This window comes from Protopterus annectens, chromosome 2.part0, assembly GCF_019279795.1.
Source record: "Protopterus annectens isolate FY-2018-M chromosome 2.part0, PAN1.0, whole genome shotgun sequence".
NCBI lineage: Eukaryota > Metazoa > Chordata > Ceratodontiformes > Protopteridae > Protopterus > Protopterus annectens.
Genome location: NC_056728.1, coordinates 1,836,460,515 through 1,836,480,608, shown reverse-complemented (window position 1 = coordinate 1,836,480,608; position 20,094 = coordinate 1,836,460,515). Strand labels below are relative to the sequence as shown.

The window sequence follows — 20,094 nt, the reverse complement described above, 5'->3', positions numbered from 1 at the left end:
ATTTTGGTACCAGTTATTTACATGGGACAAACCTTCTTGCAGGATGGAGAGATCATTTGGGGACTCAATGACTGCTCCTAGCTTGCAGTCATCTACAAACTGAGTCAGTTAGGGCATTTTGATATTGACTTTTGGTTCAGAAAAGTAGATGCCAAACAGGAGAAGTCCTAACACAGAACTTTGGAGTACTCTACTGGTGACTGGTGTCTTTGTGGAGGTAACTTCCCCAGTTTTGATTTTCTGCATCCTATCTGTAAGCCAATTGACAATCCAGTGAATGACATAGCAGTTTATTTCAAGTTTATTTAGATTTTCTAGTAAATATCCGTACATTTTGCATCATATCTGAGGAAGGAATGATGGAGCCAGACTCAAAAAAATGAGAGTTTTCCAAGTTTGTCCTTGATAATGAGGGTTTCTCAAAATTTAGCTAATGAGTAGGCTGATCACAGTGAATGCACTTCAGAGTAAATTCTAGCTTATACTAAGGCTATCACCTAATACAGCACTACAATGTAGTAGCATTCCAATACCAATGGGCATTATGTCCCCAGCGAGGGCTTAGGAAAGTTTGCATACTTTTTATAGTCATTATAGAGCTACTCTTGCTGAAAGGTAGTCCTCAAAAACATATAGCCCTGTAGAGACTTGGTCACATTATAAGGTGTGCGGGTAGTGTTGTACAGTTTATGGGCAGATATACTTGTACACAGTTGTTTGCATATACAGACACTGATCACGTTTATAAATACAATAAAACAATTATTTATAAACCAGTCTCTGCACAGCGCTTACCGGTTGCTGTCATGGGTGGACTCATCTCCCTATAGGAAAGACAAATACAGACCTGAAATATAGTTCAGCAGTGACACCACAACTGGGGAAATGATTCAGTATAAGATAAAAATGGTGCCTAGTATACATGAATGAAATAAACTGCATGCAGATCAAATGTTTGTCAATTACTTAGCCCATTCCTGTTCACTACAGAGTTCACAGTGGGCACTGTTGGCCCTGCATATTAGCAAATACAAGCACTAAAAGTCACACCCTCGGACACACGCAGGCATTTATACATATGAATGACAGTGCGTGCTTGGAGGGAGATGGAACATTGCTCATTAACACTTACTATCATGTACACATGCAGTAAATGTCTGCAAATTCTGACCTGTTCAGCACCCTACAGCTTTTAATATGATCCTTCCACTACACTTGCAAGTGGGCGGAGACTGCAGAGGATAGATTCCATGTCCTCCAGAGTCCCAGTTTGGCTTTTACATTTCCTCGACCCTCCCCCACACAGACATACATAGATACATACAAACATTTTCTGAGTATTGTTTATGTGTGTGTGTGTGTGTGTGTGTGTGTGTCTGAGTGTTTGCATGCTGTTTTTGGCCCATGAACCTTCTTTTCCACCCCTCAAAAATGTATTTGTACAGACACACACACACACACACACACACACACACACACACACACACACACACACACACACACACACACACACACACACACACACACACACACACCATACACTACAGCAACATGCTGTGTGCTGATCACCCAGCCTGATGCAATGCACAACTCTTGCCTGATAATTCACATCTGACAGCACTTTGTGAGATGCTGCAATGATTTACTTACTATGTCTACATGATGCTTACTGTCATGTGTATAACTCTGTTAATTCTGTTCATAAACTGCATGAATATCAGCATCGCATTCCAGATGGGGTCTGATAGTAACCATATACTAAATCTGTGATTCCCCTGGTCCATCACTGCAATTAACTAACTGATTCTACTTGTAGAATTCTCTTGTATGTATTAGTAACTTTGTTATTATATTTCCTCTATTGTTGTTGAGGATTACAACAGTTAGGAATGACCCTGTATAATGGTGTTTCACTCTTACTTGGTTTTAATGCATTGTAATGAATAATTAAATACACAACTGCATAAATAAGTGCAGTTGTGCCTAAATCTCACAACAGCCTTGAACAAGGAAAAGTCAGTTCTAAAGTATTTGGCTGTAAATGCATGAACAAAATTACATTCTGAACTCCAGGCTTGGACTTGCTTGGTTGTTGCCTGAAGATTGTTTATACAGCACAAAATTCCACATGAAATAGTGGGCTGGTCATAAGCTGAGTCAGGGAAGCAGCTCAGAGTAGCAGATAAATAGAAATGAAAAAATGGAAGAACGAATGAGTGCAATACAGACTTGGCTGAGGAAAAATGAGAAAGAAAGAAAGAATCAGATGATGGACTCATTTCCTGTCAAAAATTAATAGTACTTGGAAGAAGGTATTCACCTTTTATGGTAAGAAGAATGCTTGAGGGCAGAGTGAATGATTAAAGGAGGGACTGAAGGAGAGAGGGAGGGAGGAAGGCAGGGAAAGGGGCAGTGATGTCAGCTGGGCGGCTCTGTAACACTCATTGACTTAGCTAGAATTACACAGCAGTGCTCTGAGACAAGGGAAAAGGATCGCTATTGTCCTAGAAAAAAGGGAGAGCCCGAACAGTCAGAGGATACGTTTTGCCCTGCAGATACCTTTCATCTGATACAGGTAAGGCTGAAAGGGCTGAAAGATAGTTAATAGACTACAGTGGTTTGAAGATTACCTTTTTGTGTGACATGTATTGTGCTTAACAAAATGCTTCTGCCTACATGCAACTAATTGTCAGCCCTTAGGTAAGATTCAGTTTTGGCACCAACTCCCACAGCTGCAAAATGTCTTATAACTGGTGGGAAAACAGAGCTGCCTGTACATAAAATGCTACCAAAGAGTAACTAAATGCAATTCTTTTGCAAGAAAACAGATTGCTATAATACATGCACAGAAATAAGCCTGATGGGATGCTACCTGAACTTTTAAATGTCAGCCTGATCTGAAAGTCCTTGAGAAAGTACCTCGGGGAACAGATTTAAAAATGAAACATAACCTATAAAACAGTGGCTTCTGCTGTAACTGTTGCAATGCATTTTTTAAATCTTCTTCCTGGTTGTAGGTAATTTCAGTATTTGATAGTGATGTAAATAAAGTGTATGTGAACGAGAGAAAACTGCAGGGCCCTGTTTACAAGTAATGAGATAATAATAGTGTGTGTGTGTGTGTGTGTGTGTGTGTGTGTGTGTGTGTGTGTGTGTGTGTGTGTGTGTGTGTGTGTGTACACGCAATATACTGGAAGATTGGTTAGCATGCTGTTTGACACTGTTGTGTTAATTCAGACCTGACAAACTACCCTCCCCCCTCTGCTAGGATAAGGGGTTTGTTTACTTGCACTCTGCCTTATCCACTATCTTTCATATATTTCTGCCAAATATTATATCAAATATGCACACCTGGACACTCAAGGATGTAACTTACTTGCAGGTGACTCATCCGAACAAAGTGAACACAGTGACAAACTCCCAAGTCAGGACACCAGATCATAGCAACTGTGCCAGTAATCCTAACATATCTGTTCAGAAATGTAACAAAGGAAAGTGAATTGTGTATCAGAGGTAAGTATAGGCCAACAAGTCAGTGGGAGAAGGACACTGTCAAAAATGTTATTCATTTTCAACTACCATGGAGAATAACATTTCTGCCTGTGATGTGGTTAGCTCAGAAACAGATGTGACTCTGAAGCCATTGTTTACATTTAAACATGGCTTGTGTTTGTCAGTTGTTTCTTTCAACACTGCAATGTGTGAGAAAGAACGATTAAGGCGTAAAAGAAGCAGAAGGTACAGGGGAAAAACAGAATTAACAGAGATGACATTGTTCATTCATTATAATCACAGGAGTATATTAAAAGCTTCATTTATGCTAAACTGTAGTGCCCAAGAAGGTCATACCCCACCAAATCACTGTTCTAGAACTCTTATTCCCTTATTTTAAGGCATACCATCAGTATTGTAAGAGCCACAAAGAAGCCACTGTGAACTAAGTTATGTCCACCTTGTAAACCATTATACTGCTATGCTGTCCAGACCTCCTGGATACAGGGGAAAATTCTGACAGAGCTCTGTTATCAGTTATGAGCAAAATAATTAACTAGAGACACATTTTGATAACGGGTATTCTGATTTGCTCTATATAACCTGTGAAATCTCACCCCAAGTATATGAAGATGCAGAGTGATAATATCGGATTCTACATGAGAAGTCAATGTATTATGGTCATCTAATTCTGGAACCTACTATGGACAGAATAGTGCTGGTCACAGTGCAAACAAAGGAAGAAATAGACAAAGGGAAGCTGTCTTTGTCAAAATTACTTTCCTTACATGTTGACATCTGGCATATGAGCAAGACAAGGAAGAAAAAAATAAGGTGAGTGCAGGGACTTTAAGAAACATGTTTTTTTACAGAAATGTGACAACTGAGGATTCACTTTATATCCTCGAAATACTGAAATATCGAAATTCAGTATGTCGAGGCTATAAAGTGGAAACCTGAAAAGAACAAAAACTCAGAAGCATGAAATTCAAAATCTCACATACCAGAGATTTTGAATTACCGCTTCTAGTGTACACAAACACACACCTTCATCCCCACACACACACAAACACACAAGCTCTGTCCTACATAAAAGCACCCTCCCATGTGAGGGGCTGCGCCCCTCACACACCTCTACTTAAATATTCTAACTCCGAGGTCGCACTACATATAAAAACACACAAAACACCACCACACAAGCTACATTCTCCTCACACACACACACATCACAGTAACAAAACACACCAACACACACCACAGCCCCTACCCAAAACCCTTAACACATAAACACTTACCTAAATCCATAACCACAGTGAAACACCAGAAGCGCGAATTCAAAATCTGCAGTATGCAAGATTTTGAATTCCGCTCTTCTAAGTTCGTTCTTTTCAGGTTTCCACTTTATGGGCTCGAAATACTGAAATTCGATATTTCAGTATTCCGAGCTTCTAAAGTGAATCTGACAACTGAACTGTTTACTGGAGCATCTTAGTGTCTTTCAGCCGGACATTTGTGGATGGAATTCATTCAGCACTCCCCTACCAACCCCTTCCATCATTTTTACAGCTGTAATGTACTCTGGGGAAGCACTGAACCAATAATTAATTATATGCACTGGGGAGGTAGCCTTTTTCTGTGAGCTAAATGACTTCCAGCAAAAAAGTGTATTGAAATCATTCCATGATATTTAATGGGGTTAGCCTAAATAATCATGTGTAAATCACATTTGGCTTGATGGAATTAAGGAAAGATAGATGATGTTGGGAAACAGATACAAGCAGCAATTAGAAGTTTTGTACATAGATTCATGAGAAGCAAAATGTGTTATATCTGAGTGGGAACAGGACTTCAACAGCAGGGAGGAGGAAAGCCTGGTAGCTGAAACAATAGTTTATGTCTAAGGGGTGCAGCAACTTCAGGAAAGAATTATTAACAGTAAAGGGACAGATAAGATTCAGGAGATAAGCAGGTGATTGTACAGGTAAAGGTCATTAAATACTGAATCTGAATGAAATAGGTCTTTGCTGAACTTTTCCATTGCTTCTCCCTTGAAAGTTGCCCTTGACTTTGTAGGTTCTGCCTTGATAAGGAAAACAAATGGGGAATTGTTCAAAGTTTGGCAGGAAGGAGAAAGCAGGAGGAATATGTTGCATTTATTCAATAACTAGGTAGGTAGGTGCATGTAAGTGAGCACATTTAAGTCCTGAGCTAGTCCAAGAGGCAGTTGGGAGACACAAACTACATGAAAACCTACATGAAAAATATTAAAAATAATGTTTTCCATTTTGAAGAGCATTTAATATTTAGGTAACATAAGTAATGCAGTGCAGGTAAGATCCAGCTATCACCCACTTACAGCTCAGGTTATGCCATTTTCATATAACTTAGAAAATGTCATAATAGATATGTGTGTACTGTATTATCCCATAACACAGAAAAATACATTGTGCAGTCTAACAAGGTGGAAGTAGAAAGTCTGCTTTAGAAAAATGCATTTACAAAGCAAAGAGACAGCGTTAAGAGAGCAATTATAAGAAAGATACTTAAAAATAATTCTTTAGGAAAATGGTGCTGGATGTTTTGAGATTTCTGTCAGACAGGGTAGCAGAGATAAAGGTTCAGATACTGAAGCTGCAGCAGTGTATACAAAAGGCAAGTAAGGCAACTTTATGAAGCTAAAAGTGTCGCCTTTTTAAGGCACTGTCCTGTCCTCTAACCTAGTTAAAACATTCATCAGCCAGGCTCCACTGTTTAGACACTTTATCACATTAAGGTCTCAATTAAAAACAGACACTTTCTTAGCTGGACAGTAGCATTTTACTGCTGAATAACTGGGCACCAATGAACTTCCTTTTCATGTGGTTTCGGATTTGAACCAAGAATGGATCTCATGAAAACACTTTAAAACCATAGAAATCCCTCCATCTAAGCTGTCACATTTGCATTCATACTCCAAAAGTTAACTCATGTCACACATGGGGGGGGTATGTGCAAAGCATAGCAGTAAGAAAGTACAAGTATGGTGCCTGCGTCTACGAGTACTTGTCTTCATGGAATATATTAATGTCTGCCTGTGTAACTGGTTTCATCTGATTCTCTTTTTCCTTCTTCCTCTGATTGGCATCCATCCCTCTGCCCTTTCTCCCAGGTTACCTAACACCCTGTTGAAGATTTTCTGTCAGACACAAAGGTAGAAACATTTCTCTGAGCTAAGCTCATTTTATTACATGCATATTACACAGATCAGCAGCCTGGCAGTTTCTTATACCACTTTCCCCAACTGTGAACAACCTGAACTACGCCCTCTACATCTAGAGAAGCAAATGTCTGTAACATTATTATTCATTCCCAGTATTAGTATTAGTAGCAGTAATAACAGTAGTATTTTACAGGCTGGTGGACTGGACTCATGGCCAGCTGCATTAAAAGATAAAAATGAATGACAGCATCAACAACAATTAACAGTACAAGTAACAAGCTTGAGGCAAACTTAGTAATACATGTATGACATTTTTCCTAGTTCATCTAGGCTGGAGTTACATATTTAGGATATGAGTTGCACAACATGTAGGACAATAATGTCCAAGTCACCTCCAAGAGGCATGGATGCTGAGCATACCTCTCAATTGTCCAGATTTTTTTGCCTCATATTTTAATCTGTTTCTAAAAAAATTTGTGGTTTTCTGGCAAATCATTGAGGATTGAAGTCAGTAAATAATGACAAACATTTGAGTTTAAGACTTCGTATCCTTCAGAAAATGCATGCCAATGCAAAACATGTTATTCTATCAACTTTGTAAGTTTATAAGAGCAATATTTAAAATCTCTCCCTACTTTTTGGCTTTTGCCCATCATCATTTTTGGCTTTGTCCAGATTTCTTGTGCTAAGAGGTCGAGAGGTATGACGCTGAGTGTCAGAAAAAAGTCTAATCTATCCCTGCATTAAGGACATCATTACCTAAAGAATATTTTGTTTTCCTTTTTGTGATGGCAAGCCATAGACGAGGGTAAGGTGGTTCACACAGCCTGTCTAGATCTCGCCAAGGCTTTTGACACCATCCCCCACTCTGGAATGGTTTACTATTAAAATTTCGAATGGCACTCCGTCGACTGTACTATAGTCGAACACGGAAGTTCGAAAATGATAATTGCGAAGTCAAAAAAACAATCTAGGAATGGGTTTTAACATGGGTCGAGGTAGGGAAGATGTTTGTAGTTCAGAATAATACTGAACACCTACCTCGACCCATGTTAAAACCGTTCCTAGATTGATTTTTTGACTTCGACATTCAACGTTTTCGAACTTCCGTTGCCGACTGTAGCACAGTTGATGGGAGTGCCGTTCGAAATTTTAATAGTAAACCCTCTGGAATTATAGATAAACTCACTAAACTAGGTATAAATCCCTAAGTCATAAGATGGGTTGCCAACTGGCTCACTGACAGAACCCACGCTGTGAAAGTAGCAGACTCCAATTCTGACTTCAGATAAGTGACAAGTGGAGTACCACAGGGTTCAGTCCTGGGTCCTCTCCTGTTTGGTATCTACTTTTCTGAAGTACAGGCTATCACAGGTCTTTGGCTAATGAAGTTCGCAGATGACTGCAAACTAGGAGCCATAATTGAAACTCCTAATGATGTGGACATCCTACAAAAGGGCCTCACTGAGACAGCTGCCTGGTGTCAAAGCCATGGCCTCAAGCTCAATGCCAAAAAGTGCATTGTCATCCCCTTTGGTAAAAACTCTGTACCCATGAGCTACCACATAGGTGGTAGTCTACTTAACACCGAAAGTGTGATGAGACCTTGGGACACAGGTGGACAGTAGTTTCTCCTAGGATAATCACATCGCCACAGTAGTCAGGAAATCCTTCTATGTGACACACCTCATCAGAAAAGGTTTCTCATCCAGGAAAAAAGAGGTCATTGTTCCCCTCTACTCATCACTCATTAGACCCATTATAGAGTACAACATCTGTTTTGGTATGTACCTCACAAGACATCTGCAACAACTGGAAAGGCTGCAGAAATGCCTCAAAAAGAGGATTACTGATCTCAAACAGATGCCCTATGCAGACCGTCTCAAAAAACTCCAGCTTTACTCCGTTGCATATCGCCTACTCAGAGGCGATCTCTGCCTAACATACAAAGCTATGCCAAACCCAGAGCTGTTGGACATGCTCCACTTAAAGAAATCCCAATCCCTCCGAGCTATATGCTCTAGGGACCTAAACATTGTCCCCACAATAAACAGAACATGCTGGAGGGATAGATTCCTGTCCCAGAGACTTCCCATACTCTGGAACAAACTACCTATCTATATCAAACAAAGCTCCTCATTAGCACTCTTCAAGAAAAATCTTGATGATTGGATGGGAAATAGGAAATTCACCCTGGGGATCACCTCTGTGGCTCTGATCAACAGGGGCACAGGAAAATAATTTTCTTGGGTGGCGAAAGCCAGGGTACCTTTTTGGCTAGGCTTGTATAGGCCCTAGGGCCGATAGCCTATGACCTACCTATGAACCTGTTTTATTTATTTGTTTGTTTATTTATTATTTAACTTTTGTTTACTTGGATAGTCCGACTGGGACAGAGCTCATTTTCAGAGGAGGTCTGGGAAGAAATGCTCCAGACGCATGTCTTTGGAATGGCCTTCTATTTAACAGGATCATAACACCTTACAGTGAAACAGAATGTAAACATCACAATGAATTTTGAATGACGGTTTGTGGATGCAAGTTTGCTGCCTGACTAATACCTCTCGAATTCTTAGCACAAAAAATATGGACAAAGCAAAAAATAATTGGGGGACAAAGGCCCCAAAATAGGGCGAATTTTAAATTTTCCTCTTATAAACATAGAAAGCTGCTAGAATAAAAGGTTTTGCGCTGCCATACATTTTCTGATATATGTAAAGTCTGAAACTCAAATGTCTGTCTTTATTTAGTGAATTCAGTCCTTGTTGATTAGCCAGAAAATCAAAAATATATGAGGAGCAGACCAGAAATATGAGGGAAAAATCTGGACATTCTGTGAAAATCTGGACAGTTAAGAGGTATGCTGCCTGAAGATGGAGTCATCTAAAGTGAATCAATTGCAGATGTTTAAATAAAACAAAGATATCAGAAGACCAACAATAACAAAACAGTTTTCTGTGTGGGTGCAGTGACCTCCCAGCAACCTATGAAATTCTAGAACTAATTCAGGGACTGGTGCAATTCAGGAAAAAGTGCAATGTTTATTGAAAACAAAATTTTCCACTCTAAGCAACAGCTTTTGGTAAATCATACAAAACAGACAGGCACAGTTAGTGGATCCATGTTCTGTCAGTCAGGTTATTACATGATAGGTGTCCAGTGGGGGGGGGGGGGGGGGGGGACATTTCAATCTATCAAAAACAAAAAGGGACTTAGTGGTTAAACAGTTTGCCTAGGAGGTATTATGAATGTGAGGTGGGAATATAATTAAAAAAATGATGTATACAGAATTCATTAGCCACAGATGTTAAGCCTTTGATGAATAGTGAGCATATTACTGGGGGAGAGGGGAATAAGAAACACTGCCAGTTGGCTTAGAGGATTAAGGAGCCATGGACGAGGGTAAGGTGGTGCACACAGCCTAGCTTGACCTCGCCAAGGCTTTCAACACCATCCCCCACTCTGGAATTATAGATAAACTCACTATACTGGGCATAAATCCCTATGTCACAAGATGGGTGGCCAACTGGCTCACTGACAGAACCCACACAGTGAAAGTAGCCGACTCCAAATCCAACTTTAGACCAGTGGCAAGTGGAGAACCACAGGGCTTAGTCCTGGGTCCTCTCCTGTTTGGCATCTACTTCTCAGACGTCCAGGCTAATAGAGCAGATCTTTGGCTAATGAAGTTCGCAGATGACTGCAAACTAGGTGCCATAATAGAATCACCTAATGATGTGGACATTCTACAAAGAGGCCTCATTGAGACCGATGCTTGGTGTCAAAGTCATGGCCTCAAGCTCAATGCCAAGAAGTGCATTGTCATCCCCTTTGGGAAAAACACTGTACCCATGAACTACCACATAGGCAGTAGCCTACTAAACACCAAAAGTGTGATAAGAGACCTTGGGACACAGGTGGACAGTAGTCTCTCCTTTGATAATCACATCGCCACAGTAGTCAGGAAATCCTTCTACGTGGCACACCTCATCACAAAGGGGTTCACCTTCAGAAAAAAATAGGTCATTGTTCCTCTCTACTCATCCCTCATCAGACCCATTATAGAGTACAACACCCCGTTTGGCATGTACCTTGCAAGACATCTACAACAACTAGAAAGGCCACAGAAATACCTCACTAAGAGGATTACTGGGCTCAAACGGATGCCATATGCAGACCATCTAAAAAAACTCCAGCTCTACTCCATCGCTTATCACCTACTCAGAGGCGACCTCTACCTAACATACAAAGCCATGTCAAACCCCGATCTATTGGACATGCTACACTTAAAGAAACCCCAGTCCCTCCGAGCCACATGTTCCAGGGACCCAAACCTTGCCACCACAATAAACAGAACATGTTGGAGGGATAGATTCCTGTCCCAGAGACTTCCCATGCTCTGGAACAGACTACCCATTCATGTCAAGCAAAGCTCCTCATTAGTCCTGACAGTTGGATGGAAAATAGGAAATTCACCCCGGGGATCACTTCTGTGGCTCTGCTAGACAAGGCACAGGAAAATAACTTTCTTGGGTGGCGAAAGCCAGGGAACTTTTTTGGCTAGGCTTATATAAGCCCCAGGGCTGATAGCCTAGTACCTACCTATGAACAAGCTGTTTCCTGTAGTCTAGTGGTACAAGGTTTGATTCCTTCAGTCTCCATTACCTAACTGTGTGACTCTAAACAAGTCACTTAATCAGACAGTGGTCCAGGTTCGAATCTAAAAAAGTCCATAGTGATCAGTGTTCTACCTTGGAAAACAAATAAAATGTAGATGGACTAAACTCTTTCAGAGCATACCTCTCAACTGTCCAGATTTTCACAGAATGTCCAGATTTTTACCTCAAGTGTGTGGTCTTTTCCTCATAAAATTTGTGTTTTTCCTGGCAAATCACTAAGGATTAAACTCACTAAATAATAACATGTGTTTGAGTTTCAGACTTCATATCTTTCAGAAAATACAAGCTAACACAGTTCCTGTTATTCTAGCAACTTTCTAGGTTTATAAGAGCAATATTTAAAATCTGTCCCTGTTTTTGGGCTGTTGTCCCTCCATTATTTTAGGCTTTGTCCAGATTTCTTGCATTTAGAGGTTAAGAGCTATGTTTCAGAGTATCAGCTGTTAAATCCAGACCAGTGAAGCTCAGTGCCAGAACTCATGCTCATGTAAAATTAATTCAGTATGGCAATCTTTTTTTTTTCTAATGTAGATTTTCCCTTGCCCATGGCTACTCTGTGGATCATCATAGTTGCTAAGCCTGTCTGTCTGCCTGTCTGCTGAGTCAGCACACTGTAAACAAGCACAGTTAACAGCCAGGAAAGGAGTATCTGTCTCCTCTGACCAGAGCTACAGATAGCTTAGCATGAAATGAATGTGTTTTATATATATTTATATCACTTTGATGTGAACTGTGGGATGCGAGGATGGTGTATAGTTAGTTTGCAATTACACAAAATCATGCAAAAAGGCCTGACTGGAAGTCCACCTGCCTGTAAATAAATTAGTCTTGTTTTCTTGATTAAGCAATGGTACTTGTTTTAGACAAACCAGTGAATCTGGTCAAAGAACGGGAGGATGTATTTTGTTGTTGCTGTTGTTGTTATGTTTTGGCTTGTCAGATCCAAAAAGGTATGTTTGTGTAATGTTGTAGTCAAGTTGGTGGACAGAACCAAACAGTTCATACACCTTAACAAATCATGCTTCTTTAACTGTATTCTTTGGATGATATAAGAAAGCATAAACCAACGCTGTTGATAATATGGCTTCACACATGTATGTTCCATTTTCTTTTTATTCTTGAAACCTGCATTGCCTAATTTTGACATAGAAGCGTGCCTTGTTTCAGGAACTGTGACATGAAAAAATGACTAGCTATTACTCCTCAGCCAGTAATGACTTTGGAAAATGAGTTTGGAATTATGTTCTGCTATGTGTAACAGGATGTGCTGTCACCGGTAATTATGTTAAAACAAAGTCTGTCAAACGTTTTAGAATGCACTATCATTTACAAAAAATGTAGATAGTTACACATTTACTTTTATTAACTATGTTTACCTATGATTCAGTTGAGTTTATTCAAGAAATATGATGACAAAGTATGCTGTAGGAAACAAGTCCATAGCAAATGTAGTGCATGCAGAAACACTGATACTGCTGGTAGAATAAGGCTAGTAATGTGCATAGCTTGCCTGAAGCTCTTTGATTAACAACTGGACGGAGTGACAGTTCAGGGTTCAAAACTAAAGCATCATCTTTTTCCCTTTTGTGCTTTTATTTCATTTCACAACAGTGACTTAACCGTGTTTTCCATATATGTCTGAAATTATTATTTTTAACCAATTTGCTATCAATATTGCTTCTTGTGTCTTTTCTGAAAATGACTTCTGTTAAATTCTCTGCTTATTTTAATTTTATGGTTCAAAGCTTTTTGTGCTAAATAATTATCTTTTAAAAAGGTTCTGCTGTGAAGTGGCAATCTCCATAATCATGATGAAAATACTTTAAAATCCTTTCTGGAATATATTAATACAACGGTAAGATTTTTGAAGTTTACTCATCAATATAGTAAAAACAATATAACATATCTGGATATAAACATCATATATGATGAACAAACAAAAAATTTGAAAACGAAGATTCACAGAAAGGCTACATTTTCAAACGCCTATTTACATTTTGACAGCTGGCACCCTGACCATCAGAAAAAGGCTATTGTAAAGGGACAGATGGTCAGGGCTGCCAGGATGGTCAGTGATGAAAAAGATTTTCATCATGAATTACAATACATCATTGAATTGTTCATAAATAGAGGATATCCGGAAAGTTTTTGTGAACAAATATGTCATGAAGTGAAGGAAAAAAGACACAAAGGTATATATACATCTATTTTGGTATCTGGCAGTAACAATTTACTAATAAATAAAGACACATCAAATAATGATTATAATAAGAAGTATAACAATATTCCTTTTTTCATTACTACTTATAATGATTCTTATAAACACATAGAATTTATTATTAGAAAAAATTGGGAATTAATAATAAATAACAACATATGGAAAGAATTCTTTCATGGACCATTAAAATTTGTATATAAAAAGAATCCATCATTTAAAAAGTTATTGGAACATAACAACATTATAGACATGAATATGAATAGACACAAAGGGAATTATAAATGTGGGAGATGTACCATATGTAGACATATACATCAGACAAATAATGTATTGTTTGTGAATGACAGCAAAATTAATATTAATGGACACTATAATTGTTACACAAAAAATGTTGTCTATGTGGCTTTATGTCAACAATGTAAAGCGTTTTATGTAGGAAAAACTAATAGGCACTTTAGGGATCGAATTAAAGAACATCTACTAGATATACATCATAAGAAAACAACTAACGCTTTAGCAAGACACATTATAGAAAATAATAATCATTCATTTAAATTTTGTGTTATCAATCAAATACAACATGACCCACAAGGAAGAATTACAAAGTATCATGTAGATTTGGAAGAGCTAAGATGGCAAATAGGATTAAATTCATATGCTAGTCCAGGATTAAATGAGTATTTAACAATCTTGCCTGTATTAAGAATAAATAATATAAATGGAGTATAAAGTTATGAATATTCTGTAATGTTTGCATTTAGGATATGTCTTATGGACGAATAAGAGGTTTGTCGACAATAATGCATTATTGGTATCTATTGTTGCTGGTACAGATATAATGAACATTAGTGAATAGGGTGGCATTAATGATTAAAGAATATGCACATATATGTATATATAAAAAAGAAGTAAAGTATGCATAAGTTACAAATATTGCAAAACTAAATAGCAATGGACATAGACATGCATATAAATTGACAGAACAAACAACTTATAATATGCATATCATAGTACATATAGTGTATTGGATTTAATTATGTAAGTTTAATTTATTATGTTTGAATTGGTCAAACTAAACTGTACGTGAAGGGGGATTAGGGATATAAAAATGAGGGCATGTGGATGTAAATATGAACTGTTACATGTTTATTTTTTAAGATGTGCATACACACACACATAAACAGTTTTTTGGATATTATATTTTATGAGATTATATATGTTATTTTTATTTTTTAATATGTATATATAGCAATGAGAAGGTAAAAAATGCAAAAGTATGATGTAATGCGAGTTCTTGTAATAATAAGTAGCATTTCCCCTTTAAATAAGTCATGTAAAAAAGGAGGGAACTTGAGACAATTAATCAATTAAGAATGAGGAGAAAGATATAAATATGCAATGAATGAATGTTTGAATGTATTCTGATGAAGTTCGTGGATGAACGAAACCTAGGTCAATAAAGGATTATTCGGTACGCTTTGGTGGTGTTTATCTTGTATTTAAGGAATATCGTGAGTGTGGAGGTTCTTGGGCAGCCGCAATCTCTTTATTGGCGTTACTTCCTTCTCGTTTTTTTGACAAGCAATCTCCATAATGCTGAGCATCGGAAATGCTGAAAGATAATGTCCAAAACACAGAAGGTTGAAAAAAGTAACTTTAAGCATTTTTGTACGGGGCTTCCCCCCACACCCCCTCAAAGTTATATATACCAACTCCATGCTCACACCAACTTGAAGAAGTAAGACATCTCCCAGAAGAAGTAAACCATTGATGGCACAGTCTTAGAAATTGCACCAGCAGTGATTTCTTATTGAAAACAGCAATCGACTTTGTGTTCTTTAGTGTTTTTTTTTCCTTTTGGCTACTGACACTCGAGGAATTTTACCTGGACCACCTCTAAAAGAGCCTTTTTAAAACCTGAAAGACTCTATCACAGTTCCATGTGTATGTGTGTCTGTATATATATGTACATGTGTATATATATATATATATATATATATATATATATATATATATATATATATATATATATGTGTGTGTGTGTATATATGTATAGATATAGATGTGTGTGTGTGTGTGTGTGTGTGTGTGTGTGTATATATATATATATATATATATATATATATATATATATATATATATATATATATGTATAGACAGACGGAGAGAGAGATCTAACTGTCTAGCTAACATACATATGTTTCCAGATCCCTGACTACAGGGTCAACTCTTAGGGGTGTCTTATCGACTGAGTAATTAGCTTGGGTGGCAGTTTTCCCAAAAGGCACTATAATGGATTTCTTGGCATAGAGTTTTAGTTCATGACTTTGGCACCAGTCATTTGTCTGTGTTACACCTTCTTATGGGGGAATCTATGATAGCTCCCAATTTGCAATCATCTAAAACTTGGTCTGGCAAAGGAACTTGCCATTAACCTTTACCTTCGAGAAGTAGATACCAAACAGGAGCAGTGCCACCATGAAGCCGTGAGGTACCTCAATGGTAAGCCGTCTCTTAGTGAGGTGATATCTACAGTCCTGACTTCCTGGGTCCTGTCTGTGAACTAGATGCAACCTAGTGAGTTACGTAAGGGTTTATGCTTGGTTCGGTGAATTTGGGAACTATACCCTAGTGGGGCATTGTATTGGATGTCTTTACCAGCTCCATGTAAGCATATGCACTGTTATCCCCTCAATCCATTGTCTTGGTGACCTTCTCAAACAAGTCCACCAGGTTTAGTAGGCATGACCTCCCCATCAAAAAGCCAAACTGGATTGGGTTCAGTGTCTGAAGCTTGCTTATGTCTTTGCTAGTCATTTAATGATAATTCATTCCTTGACTTTGCATGCTGTACTAGTCAGACTAATAGGTCTGTAGTTTCTGGGGATGGTTGATGGTCCACCCTTGTGAGGTGGATAACTGTTGCAGTCCTTCATTCTTGAGGTACAAAGCCTGTTTTGAGAATTTGCGTCTTTTGGAATCAGCCCCCCCCCCCACTGTATGCCTATTTATAAATAGGCCTTACATCAAAGTAAGTCACTTATATTGAGAACAAGTCTTTCATAATCAGGGCAGGCATACACTGAGAGCAACACTTTTGAAATCTGGCCCAATGTTCCCCATTCCAGATAATACAAGTATTTCAACATATTCATAGAGGCCATAAATGGCAACTGCACTGCTAAGTTAATGTCATTTTTATGTATTCCTGAGTCTGACCAAGTTTTGCTTCTTTCATGTTTACAAACCACTGGAAGACAAATTAGATAGTGCAGCAGGCATGCTAAACTCACTAAAGTTTGGAGTTTTATTATGGAAGCCTTCAGACCCAAATCAAAGGACAGTGCCACACAGAATTTAAAAAGTATTTGCATATCACTTTATAGTCATGTCTTAAACAACAATAATCCTTCAGTACTGCTATCACTGCTTAATTCACTGGTTTGTGTAATATTATAATTTGTTTTACTTCCAAGTGGCCTGATAGGGGTTCCATTTTATATATTTTTTTATTCACTTCATTAACTGGCTAAGTCCTCTAGGTTCATAGGTAAGTACAAGGCAAGCTGCCCTTGCAGCCATTTTAAGTCTTACCAGTTTCCCTTTTTGTGCTCTGAATAACCGATTCCATTTGGTTATAGTTGGCCTTACCCATCCCATGGGGGATGATTACATATTACCCCTAATGAGAATAACTGGGATCATACCATAGATAATTTGAGGGGACCCATGCATGGGATAAAGTATTTAGGAGCTGCATCTGTCCATTAGTAGTACAGAGGTTAGTCCTAAGTTAAGTTTTTCTGTTTTACATCCATAGATCTAAGTTGCCAGTGCATATGGACAGGGATGAACTTTGTTTTATGTGGATGGGGAGTCTGTTTCATAGCAGCAGTATCCTCTGCAAAATATACCTGTCCCTCCAAACCATTCTGTTGATGTTGAGGAAGAGGTTTAGATCCTTAGACCGAGTATTTCTGGTGCCATTTGACTTGCTGATGTGCAGCAAATCTGTCAGTAATGGGTTGGAGAATACTTTGTATGCCAGACACAGGTCACCCCTTAGCAGTCTGTAGGATACTGAGTATAGGGACAGGGCTTTGAGGTGGTTCATGCAGGAAATGTGTAAGCTTTGTATCCTTTTAGTAAGGAATGTCTATGGCTGTTCCATTTGTCTGGACTGATACATGCCAGTGGTGGCATTATATTAAATGACTGGTGTAATGAGGGCTGAATAAAGGGGTCAATCACATCCCTAGAGCTAGACATAATCCCTTTGTTAATAAACTGTGCAATGTACAGAAGAACTTTATGACAACTATGATGACACGTTGGAGAGCTAGACACAATCCCTTTGTTTATAAGCTATGCTATATAGAAGAACTTTCTTAAAACTATGGACACATATTGGTCAAAAGTTAGATCACTATCCACATAAATTCCCAAATCCTGAATAACTGGGTCAACTCCTACGGGTGTTTTGCCAACTTGGTAGTTTCTTGGGGTACATGACATCCCAAGGTGTATAGTAATGCAATTTTTGGAATTTAGTTTCAGTCCATGATTTTGGCACCATTTATTTATTTGAAACAAGCCTTCCTGCAGGATGGCTAAGTCATTTGGGGATTCAGTGACTGCTCATATCTTGCAGTCATATGCAATCTCAGTTAACCAAAGCCCTTTGATATTGGCTTTTACTTCAGAAAAGTAGATACCAAACAGAAGTGATCACAGCACAGAATCCTGAGGGAGTCCACTGTTGACTGGTTTCGTTGTGAAGGTAACTTCCCCTATTTTGGTTATCTGTGTCTTATCTGAGAGTCAGTTAGCAATCCAACGTGTGACATATGGGGTTTATTTCTAGTTTATTTAGCTTTTCTACTATGCCTGAGTGGGGAATTGTGTCAAAAGCTTTGGCCAGGTCGAGGTATGCAGTGTGTACCATTTTGCCTTCATCCATTCTTTTGGTTACCTTTTCTAAAAAATCCACCAGGTTGAGTAAGCATGACCTGCCCTTGACAAGTCCAAACTGAGATGGGTCCAATGTTTAGAGGTTGCCTATGTCCTGATTGATTAATTTCTTGATAAGTTTTTCCATGGCTTTACATATGAGGCTGGTCAGACTTATGGGTCTGTAATTGCCTGGGTCTGTGGCAGGTATTGCCATATGCAGGAGAATGACTGCAGCTGATCTCCATTCACTTTGTACAAAACCTGTATTGTTAGGGGTGTGGCTTAATTGTGGCTAAATCATGCTCCTTGCTATTTAAGATGCATCCAGGGATATTGTCAGGACTCATCAGTGTAGTATCTTTAGCGTTTGGTAGCACTTTTAGGACTTGGTCTTGTGTAATAGTCAGAGGTGAGCCAGTTTCAGATATATCTAGAGGGACAGATGGGGAGAGGTAAAGTTAGAGATAAATTTGTCTGTCTGTAGGTTCTCTGTATCTTCAGCCTCAGTGTAGGTAACATTGTTCACAATCAGCTCAGAGCATTGTGTGTTGTGCTTTTGGGATTATGAACATAACTAAAACATGCCTTTTGATTGTCTTTGGCCTGGGTAGCTACTTTAGCCTCAAATGTGGCTTTAGTGGATTTTATTAAGCTGTTGAGTTGTTTATTTCAGTGACAATGGCTTTAACATTCTGGGAATAACTGTTACTTTTGGTCAAAATTCTTTTCCTTTTGTCATAAAGCTTGTTGATATTATGGTTCCACCATGTGGGTTTTTCTGGGGTTTGCCTTGCAGTTCTTCCTATTTACATGCTGGCGTGGTGTGGTTGTATATTTTCTGTGTTTTTAGTGGAGTTAATTTGGTTTGGTGGTGATTTGAAGCTTGCCAATGTATCACTTAGGAGTAGGTAGTTTGTCTTAAAGAAACTTCAAAAGGTAGCTTGGGTGGAAGGGATCTCTGGTTTCATTTTTATTTTGAAGGATACTGTTTTATGGTCAGACCTAACAAGTGATAAAGATACCAAGGGATGGTGCAAGATGCTCCCATTAAGGCCAAGATCCAAGATATTATTCCCCCTAGTGGGAACTCTGATTAATTGCTCCAGGACATTTGTATTGACAAAGTCCAGGAATCTTTGTGCTTGTGCACTAATGGTGGTGTAGGTTCCCACTCTATAGCTGGGGAGTTTAGATCACCTAGGAAAATGGTATTGGATTTAATATTGAATTATTCTCATTCTTGTAGATACATTTTGTGGCTTTCTTTTGTCATAGAGGGAGTTCTATAACTAGGTAACACGTGACATGGACCTTTCTGATAGTTATTTGGACATGAGGAAGCTCTAATGCATCATGCTGCTTTAACCAGCCTTGATGTGAGTCTGGATGTAGATTGAGACACCTCCACATTTTCTCCCCTCCTGCACAGTAGCTGGTTTAAATTTGTAGAAGACATTATAGCCCTGCACAGCCAGACTGCTCTCCGCTATTTTAAACCATCTGTTAGACACTGCACAGACATTAATGTCCTCCAGTGGTAGAAGGCCTTGTAT

The 20,094-nt window shown here is 38.6% G+C and overlaps 1 protein-coding gene across 1 annotated transcript in view; it reads left to right on the top strand.

The window, feature by feature from the left end:
• Positions 1-2,423: 2,423 nt before the first annotated feature.
• The window catches only part of FBLIM1 (filamin binding LIM protein 1), a 726,871-nt gene continuing 709,200 nt past the window's right edge, over positions 2,424-20,094 (top strand). The window contains exon 1 of the mRNA XM_044061867.1: positions 2,424-2,575. The gene's annotated coding sequence lies outside the window, so the exon portion shown is untranslated. The remainder of the gene's footprint in view (positions 2,576-20,094) is intronic.